Genomic DNA, 10319 nt, shown 5'->3' on the forward strand with positions numbered 1-10319 from the left:
TGCTGGAGAAGACTCTTGAGAGTCCCTTGCACAAACTAACAAGATCAAACTAGTCAATCCTAAAGGAAATCATCCCTGAACATTCATTGGAAGGACTGATGCTGAAGCTCCAATACTTTGGCCACCTGATGTGAAAAGCCAACTCATTGGAAAAGACCCTGATGCTGGGGAAGACTGAAAGCAGCAGAGGGGGTGACAGGATGAGATGGTTGGATGGCATCATTGACTCAATGGATATGAGTTTGGATATATACTCCGAGAGACAGGCTTCCCTCATAGCTCAGTTGGTAAAGAATCTGCCTGCAATGCAGGAATTCAATTCAGTTCAATTGCTCAGTCGTGTCCGACTCTGCGACTCCATGAACCACAGCACGCCAGGCCTCCCTGTCCATCACCAACTCCCAGAGTCCACCCAATCCCATATCCATCAAGTCAGTGATGCCATCCAACCACCTCATCCTCTGTCGTCCCCTTCTCCTCCTGCCCTCAATCTTTCCCAGCATCAGGGTCTTTACCAATGAGTCAGCTCTTCACATCAGGTACCCCAGTTCAATTCCTTGGTCAGGAAGATTTGCTGAAGAAGGGATAGGCTGCCCACTCCAGTATTCTTGGGCTTCCCTTGTGGCTTAGCTGGTAAAGAATCTGCCTGCATTGTGGGAGACCTGGGTTTAATCCCTGGGTTGGGAAGATCCCCTGGAGAAGGGAAAGGCTACCCACTCCAGTATTCTGGCCTAGAGAATTCCACGGACTGTATAGTCTATGGGATCGCAAAGAGTTGGGCATGACTGAGCAACTGAACAATAGCCAACAATTTCTTAGAAACCATACATTTGTTTTTTCCATTTAAAAATACAGATTTAATGATACTTGGTACTCTTAAGTACTGAAGTACATTCAACTCAATAACTCTTGACAGTGACAATTATAAATTTTGACTAAAAGAAAACAACAATTGGAAGGCACTGTGGAGCAATCAATAGCAGGTAGAAACTGAAGGGGATATAACCCTTGAAAGAAGAGTAGCCAATAAATAAGATCTATATTTTTCTAATTTTTCTGCTACGATTACCTCCTTGTCTGCATAGTGCACATGGAATAGTACTTAAACAAAAAGCAACAGTTTGGGGGACTGAGGGATAAAAAGTTTGGAGTTTGAGGCTATAGGAGCAGCTAGAAGTTGAAACTGAAAGCCGCCATAAAGGCGAAGCCACTGGGGGCCAAGAGGGAAAGGTGGCAAAATCTGCATAATATCTCTCCTCAGATCCTTGGCTGACTCCTGAACTGTGCATGTACAGAGTGATATCCATGAAACCTAGAAGAAAGTTACAGACAAAAGACTAAAAGAACTAAGTAGAAATTTCAGCAGTTTTTGAGTGATGATGAGTCAGAGTAAAAACATGAGGAATTCCAGTCAAGATATAAAAACCAAAATTAAAAATCAAATGGAAACACTAAAACTGAAAAATATAACATCCAAAATGATTAATGAAATCACTGAATGGAATAGCAGGTTGAACAGTTTAGAAGAAAGGATCCATAACTTTGAAGACAATTCAGCAGAAATCATCTAAACTGAAGCACACAGAAAGAAAAAGTATGAAAAAAAGGTAGCAGATCATTAATGATGTGTATGTTCAAAATTAGGCAATCTAGCATGCTTAAAATTGGAGTCCCAGAGGAAAAGGAGAAAGAGAAAAGTACAGAAAAAATATTTGATAAAATACTAGACAAACCTGCCAAAATTAATTAAAATATAAGTCTACAGCTCCAAGATGCACAGCAAACCCCAGGCAGAACACATGAGAATAAAACCACAATTTACAGACGAATTAACACCTATCCTGAACTATTTCCCCTCCCCCGCAAAAAAAAAAAAAAAACCCTCACAGAGGAAGGAAGACACCCAAACTCATTCTATGAGGCCACCATCACCCACTACCAAAATCAAAGATATCACACAAAAAGAAAATTATAGGTAAATATCACTGACAAACATCCACACAAAAATCTTCAACAAGATACTAGCAAGCTGAATCCAACAACATGTTACACAGATCATGCACCGTGATCAAGTGGAATTTATCCCAGTGAATCAAGGATTTTTCAATACCTGCAAATCAATTAGTGTGACATACCACATCCACAAATTGAACAACAAAAACCAAATGATCATTTCAATAGATTCAGAAAAAGCTTTTGGCAAAATTCAACACCCATTTATGATTTAAAAAAAAAAAAAACAACTCACCAGAAAGTGGGCATAGAGGGACCCTACCTCAACATAATAAAGTCCACATATGACAAACACACAGCAAACATCATTCTCAATGGTGAAGAGCTGAAAGCATTTCCTCCAAGATCAGGAACAAGACAAAGGTGATCACTCTCACTTTCATTCAACACCACTTCTGAGCTCACATGCTGCAACCACGGAAGCCTGCACACCTATAACCCGAGCTCATCAACAAGAAGCTGCCACTCGCCACAACTAGAGAAAGCCCACGTGCAGGAATGAAGATCCAGCACAGCAAGAAAGAAAGAAAGCTAGAAAACTCTTATAGGAAAACATAAGCAGAACACTCTGACTTAAGTTGCAGCAGTATCTCCTACAGTAATCAAAATAAAAACAAAGATAAACAAATGGGACCAAATTAAACTAAAAAACCTGTGCATAGCATTGGAAATCATAAACAAAAAGACAGGGCTTCCCTGGTTGCACAGTGGATAAGAAACTGCCTGCCAATGCAGGGGACAAGGATTCGATTCCTAGTAGGAGAAGATTCCACATGTCAAAGAGAAACTGAGACTTTTTGCCGCAATGACCAAGCCTATGTGCCCGTGCACTCAAGGGCCCATGAGTGCAATTACTGAGCTTGCGTGCTGCAACTACTGAAGCTGGAGCACCTGGAGCCTGTGCTCTGCAACAAGAGAAGTCACCGCAATAAGCCCACTCATAGCAACGAAGAGTAGCCCCCACTTGCCACAACTACAGAAAGCCTACACAAAGCAACAAAGACCCAGCACTGCCAAAAATAAGTATTTGCATTTTTTTTTAAAAAAAGAGTGCAGCAGAGCCCACATCTTGACTACATCCCAGGATGGCAAAAACAAAAGAACAGATAACCCACAGAATGGGAGAAAATAATTGCAAATGAAGCAACCGACAAAGGATTTATCTTCAAAATTTACAAGTAGCTCATGTCCATCAAAAAAAATGGAAAAAAGACCTCAACAGACATTTCTCCAAGGAAGACGTACTGATGGCCAAGAAGCACATGAAAAGATGCTAAACATCACTAGTTATTAGAGAAATGTAAATCAAAAGTACAGTAAAATATCACCTCACACGAGTAAGAACAGCCATCATCAAAAAGTTTACCAACAATAAATGCTGCAGAGGGTGTAGAGAAAAGGAAACCTTCCTACACTGTTGGTGGGAATGTAAATTGGTACAGCCATTATGCCAGGAGAAATATCAATAACCTGAGATATGCAGATGATACCACCCTTATGGTAGAAAGCAAAGAGGAACTGAAGAGCCTTTTGATGAAAGTGAAAGAGGAGGTGGGAGGGGGGTTCAGGATGGGGAACACCTGTAAATCCATGGTTGATTCATGTCAATGTATGGCAAAAACCACTACAATATTGTAAAGTAATTAACCTCCAACTAATAAAAATAAAGGGAAAAAAAAGAACACCTCTTTTCTCTCAACAGTGCTGTAATTTCTAAAAAAAAAAAATAAAAAAGAAAGAAAAGAAAGAAAGTGAAAGAGTTGGCTTAAATCTCAACATTCAGAAAACTAAGATCATGGCATCTGATCCCAACACTTCATGGCAAATAGATGAGGTAACAAGGGAAACCATGAAAGACTTTATATTCTTGAGCTCCAAAATCACTGCAGATGGTGACTGCAGCCATGAAACTAAAAGACACTTGCTCCTTGGAAGAAAAGCTATGACCAACCTAGACATCATATTAAAAAGCAGAGACATTACTTTGTCAGCAAAGGTCCATATAGTCAAAGCCATGGTTTTTCCAGTAGTCATGTATGGATGTTGAGAGTTGGACCATAAAGAAGGCTGAGCACCAAAGAATTGATGCTTTTGAACTGTGGTGTTGGAGATGACTCTTGAGAATCTCTGGGACTGCAAGGAGATCCAACCAGTCAATCCTAAAGGAAATCAGTATTGAATATTCACTGGAATGACTGATACTGAAGCTACAATACTTTGGCCACCTGATGTGAAGAACTGACTCACTGGGAAAGACCCTGATTCTGGGAAAGATTGAAGGCAGGAAGAGAAGGGGACGACAGAGGATAAGATGGATGGGTGGCATCACTGACTCGATGGACATGAGTTTGAGCGAGCTCCGAGAGTTGCTGATGGACAGGGAAGCCTGGTGAGCTGCAGTCCATGGAATTGCAAAGAATTGGACCTGAGCAACTGAACTGAACTAAACAGTCATTATGGAGAAAAGTGTGAAGGTTCCTTAAGAAACTAAAAATAGAGCTACCATATGATTCAGCATTCCCACTCCTGGGCTCATATCAATTAAAAAAAAAAACAAAAACATGGTTTGAAAGGATACATGCAACAGAATATATATAGTGGCACTATTTACAATAGCCAAGACATGGAAGCAACTTAAATATTTATCAATAGATGAATGGGTAAAGAAGATGTGGTACATATATACAAAGCATACTACTCAGTCATAAAAAAAGAGAATGAAATAATGCCATTTGCAGCAACATGGATGGATCTGCAGATTATCTTAATAAGTGAAGTCAGAGAAAGACAAATATTGTATGATACCACTTGTATGCAGAATCTAAAAAAAACTGATACAAATGAACTTACTTACAAAACAGAAACAGACTCACAGACTTAGAAAATGAATTTATGATTACCAAAGGGGAAAGATGGGGGGAATGGACAGATTGGGAATTGGGGACTGACAGTTATATTTAAAACAGATAACCAACAAGGACCTACTCAATAGCACAGTACTGCTCAATATTCTGTAATAATCTAAATGGGAAAAGGATATATGAATATGCAAAACTGAATCTCTTTGTTGTATACCTGAAAGTAACACAACACTGTTAATCAACTATACTCCAGTATAAATTTTTTTAAAAAATGCAAATTCATGTGCTTCACCCTGGACCAAGCAAACAGGAGTTCATACATAGAGTCCAGCAACCTGCTTATGAAATAAACACCTCATGTAAATTTTAGCCACACTGTTTTGCGAACTAGTGCCTTATATAAAGTTTACCTAGTTCTGTAGACTCTTACCTTTTCAACATTTCTCATCTATTTCTCTCCTTTCCTATGGCCTCTACTCTAGTTTAAGGCTGCTTCACTTCTTAGATGGACTTGTGTAATAGGATTTCCTTGCCTCTAGGATATTTTCCACTCTAATTCATCCTACACACAGGGGCCTTATTAATCTTACTAAATCACAGCTCCACTCATTTAATGTGACAAGAACTTATTGAGAGCATACTATATACCAGGTGCTTCAAGGCAGAAGGTTCTAAGTGGGGCTGATAATCTGAATCATTAAGCAGGAGAAACGTTTTAAAAACAGAGATTCTCTACCACTTCTCCAGGCCTACTAAACTAGAATCTACAGAGCCAGAGTTGAAAAAAGTTTACTGTTAAAAAGTTCCAACCTAATACAGGGTGCTCAGTTTGGTTCTCTCTGATGACCCAGAGAGGTGGGATGAGGCAGGGGAGAGAGGTTCACAAGGGAGGGAATATATGTACACCTATACCAGTGTTCTTGCCTGGAGAATCCCAGGGAGGGCAGAGCCTGGTGGGCTGCCGTCTATGGGGTCGCATAGAGTCAGACACAACTGAAGCAACTTTGCATACCTGATTCACGATGTATAGAAGAAACTAACAGAACATTGTAAAGCAATTATCTTCTAATTAAAAAAAAAAGTTACCCAGGTGACCCTAATACTTTTAAACAACACTGCTGCTGCTAAGTCACTTCAGTCGTGTCCAACTCTGTGCGACCCCATAGAAGGCAGCCCACCAGGTTCCCCCATCCCTGGGATTCTCCAGGCAAGAACACTGGAGTGGGTTGCCATTTCCTTCTCCAGTGCATGAAAATGGAAAGTGAAACGTGAAAGTGAAGACGCTCAGTTGCGTCTGACTCTTAGCGACCCCATGGACCGCAGCCTACCAGGCTCCTCTGTCCATGGGATTTTCCAGGCAAGAGTACTGGAGTGGGTTGCTATTGCCTTCTCCCTAAACATAAGACTGGAGCATATAAAGATTAAAATATTCTTGAGTATTTCAGATTATACTGGGGAAATGTGAACGCATGCAAATAATATATAAGACATTTGTTGTTGCTTAGTCACTAAGTCATGTTCAACTGTTTTGTAAACCCATGGCAATGTAACCTGCCAGGCTCCTCTGCCCATGGGATTTTCCAGGCAAGAATACTGGAGTCCTGTTTCTCCAGATACAACACATTGATTAATGCTGTATTAGAAGTACCAAGTGCTATAAAAAAAAGAATAACTCTAACTGCATTAAATAACTTTAGTAATACACCAACCTTGAAGAAATCTTTTCCTCCTTTAATTTCCCACAGTACTTTATAACTCTCCTATGGTCTCATTTTTATCTTGCACTATAATTATTTTCATATATGTGTCCTGTCCTCTCCACTTGTACTTAAGATCAGAGCCTTGACTTTATCAGAGCACATAATCTCAAAGATTTTTTTTCAGAGTTCTAATTCACTTATGGGATAAACCTGTACCACTCAAAATACTAAATTTTGTGCATTTTATGGTGGTGGTGGTGTCTAGTCGCTAAGTCGTGTCCGATTCTTTGCAACCCCATGGACTGTAGCCCAGCAGGCTTCTCTGTCCATGGAATTTCCCAGGCAAGAATACTGGAGTGGATATTGTTTCCTTCTCCAAGGGATCTTCCCAACCCAAAGATCGAACATGCATTCACAGACAGATTCTTTACCTCTGTGCCACCTAGGAAGCCCACGCATTTTGTAAATTTAATCAAAAACTGGATGTCCTTGTAACAATCAGATATATGTGGACAAATTTATGGATTTAACCTCAGTGAGGCACTTAGTACAATTCCTTCAACAAAGCAGGTACTTAAAGTTATGTGTGAACCAATGGGGTCTGGAGAAAACATCCTTTGGATATGGAAAAACATACTTAATATGTCCAGTATCCACTTAAGAGGTTATAGATTCCAAATGAAATATGCTGGTGGTTTTTGTAAACCAGCCCCCTGTGGGCCAAAACCAATCAGCCTGCTTGTTTTGTTGTTGCTGTTTGTTTGTTTGGATGACCCAGGATTGTGTGGCATGCTGGTGTATGTGTGTGGGTTGTGTTTTCTGTTTTTTGACAAATTTTAATTTGAAAGTCTTTGGCAAATATTCTCTAATTTACCACAGGCTCTTCCATTCCCTGGGCTTCCCTTGTGGCTCAGCTGGGAAACAATCCACCTGCAACGTGGGAGATGTGGGTTCGATCCCTGAGTTGGGAAGATCTCCTGGGGAAGGGACAGGCTACCCATTCCAGTATTCTGGCCTGGAGAATTCACAGAGTCGGATACAACTGAGCAACTTTCACTTCCATTCCCTATTATCTTACACAAACTTAATGTACACAATTATGTTATCTACAGGTCTAAAGATGAGAGTGCTAAAGGACAACTACTGCCAATCATTTCTGCTTTTTGAATGCTGATTATTGTATGCACTGAACTGTGTACCCCCAAATTCATATTCTGAAGTCCTAATCCCCAGTACCTCAGAATGCAACCAACTTGGAGATAAGGATTTTAAAGAGATAATTAAATTAAAATGAGGTCTTTTGGATGGGCCCTAATCCAGTAAGACTGATGTTCTTATAAGAAGAAATCTGGACACAGGTGGGCGTGAATTAAAGACCATGTGAAGACAAAGGCAAAACCACATGCCAAGGAGAGAAGCCTCAGAATGAAGTTATCCCTGCTGACACCTTAGTATTGAACTTTCCAGCCTCCAGAATTGTAAGAAAATAAATTTCTGTTTTTTACACTCTCAGTCTGTGGTATTGTTATAGCAAACCTAGCAAACTAATGTAGCTGCCACTATATTTAATATTAATCCTAACAGTGGCATTTTTACATCAGAATTATGTTTACTGGGACTTCCCTGGTGGTCCAGTGATTAAGTCTCCGTGCCCCCAACGCAGGGGGCCCAAGTTTAATCCCTGGTCAGTGAACTATATCCTACAGGCTGCAACGAAGAGCCCACACCTGGCAATAACGATCCAACACTCGGCAATGAAGATCCCCCAAGGTGCAATTAAGACCCGGCACAACCAAAAAAAAAAAGAAAAAGATTAAAAAGAATGTTTACCATGTTTAAGTCATTCTGCCATGTACAGTGGTGAATAAAACTCTAAGTAGCTTAGAATCCAACAGATAAGGCAAGTTATATGTAAGATACATTCATCAACATAAATGAGAAAAACATTACCAGGCCTAAAGGGAAAGAAAAAAGCCAAATAAACAGTGTATTTTTAATTCTATAGATGTTCTGAAGGAGACAGTTAACTATTAGATACAGCTCAGAAAAACTCAGAATTTGACCTGGGTATTGAGAGATAAGATTCAAAAAAGCAGGAGTAAGAGGACATTTAGGTAAGACGAATGGAGAGTACAAAGCCAAATGCTACTACAGACAACACTGTTTTCCCAAGTTCATCTAACTTAGACTCAAGTCTCCTTTCTAAACTCTATAGTCACTATACACTTTTAAATTAAAGTTCTAAATCCTTATAAAATTTAGGCATTTCCCCCTGAAGATAAATAACAGTGTAACTGACTTTTTCAGTACAATACTGACATCCAAAGGATAGTCTAGTTCATCTCTAATGCCTCTTGGGCTTCTGCTGAGAGTTGGTTTTATTTTCAAATGGTCTATGAGGGCAATAAGCAGCTCACAGAACATTCTCTTTTGAAATCTGGCCATTTTTTGATCTCTCGCCTATCTATCAAATCTCATCATTTTAGATGACTCTGCAACGCAGGTGGCCTATGTTTCCTTAAGTGCTTCTTCTTCTGAAGAATGTTACTCAGGTCGTTAATGTTTCATACCTAAGTATTCTAATATATTTAATTTTTTATTTAATGAAATTTCTAACCTCCAGGCTGAGGAAGTTATTCAGAATGTTTCATCCAAGCAGCTGGAAAAGTGCTCATTAGCAGGGAGTTTTGAAGTTGGAATTTTAAGAAAAGGGTTGGCAGGAACCTAAACACATAGATCTAAGCTTTCATAAATGTTTCCCTGTCTTAAGTGTAAAGGAAGAAATTCTTCTTGATAAAGCAGATAAGTTATGAACTTTTCCTTTTAGATTTTGGTGACAAGAATTTAACAACAACTTTTGTTAAAACATGTGTTTCAAAGCTCCTAAGTTTGTTTTTTTTTTTAAATAATTGTCTGTAAAAACCCTTATTTTTCCTCCATCATTTCAACAGCGCTTACTTTCTTCCATAAAGGAGAGACTGAAGTGAGACCATTATCGCCAAGAGATACACACTGAACTAAAGGATCCATGCTTAGCATCTGGTTTCAATTATTTTAGATTCAAGTGATTCTCTATGAAAGGAGGCACCTCAGATGAATTAGTTTGATTCTTGTAATGGTTTGAACTCAAAGAACCTGCCCATCTTATACCATCTAACTTGAGATTTATGGGAGATTAAGAACTTAAGTTAGAGAAGCTTCTAGATGGTTACATAAAATTTTTAAATTAAAGGTCTTTAATATACCCGGTTCAGATGAAATTTGCGGGTCCTAAAGAACTAGAATTTTAAATTTAATTGTAACTCAAATTGCACCCAATATTTCAAGACTACAAACTGCGTACAATACAGTAAAAATGCACACGGTAAAACTTTGCTAAATGTTTAGAAATCCAAATTTTCACTTTTTTCTTTTTTTTTAGTACCCGCTCCCTGGTGACAAAGTGGACTCAAGTTTCCGTTACCCTCAAAAAACAAGGGGCTGGTGTTATACTACACGCTTACCTTTGGGAAACAACTTGCACTTTATAACTGGACGGGAAAATCTTTTGGTGAGCGAGAAGCCTAAAGGAAACGAAGGATAGTGGCGTGACCGTGGCTCAGGCCCGCGGTTACTCCTGAGGAGACCTCCTCATCCCCAAACCACAGTGATCACCTAACAAGACCGCTTTTCCCGCGGACTCTCGCCTTCCGGCGGTAAGTCACCGCAGCACCGGAAGCCGTCGTCAGGACAACGCTCTTCTGCC

At 39.6% G+C, this 10319-nt stretch overlaps 1 long non-coding RNA gene across 1 annotated transcript in view; it reads right to left on the reverse strand.

The window, feature by feature from the left end:
• Positions 1-10266, reverse strand: part of LOC122691913 — a 138786-nt gene extending 128520 nt beyond the window's left edge. Inside the window, exon 1 of the long non-coding RNA XR_006340535.1 lies at positions 10078-10266. This is a non-coding gene — a long non-coding RNA (uncharacterized LOC122691913). The remainder of the gene's footprint in view (positions 1-10077) is intronic.
• Positions 10267-10319: the final 53 nt, after the last annotated feature.

Source organism: Cervus elaphus, chromosome 4 (assembly GCF_910594005.1).
Source record: "Cervus elaphus chromosome 4, mCerEla1.1, whole genome shotgun sequence".
Taxonomy (NCBI): domain Eukaryota; kingdom Metazoa; phylum Chordata; class Mammalia; order Artiodactyla; family Cervidae; genus Cervus; species Cervus elaphus.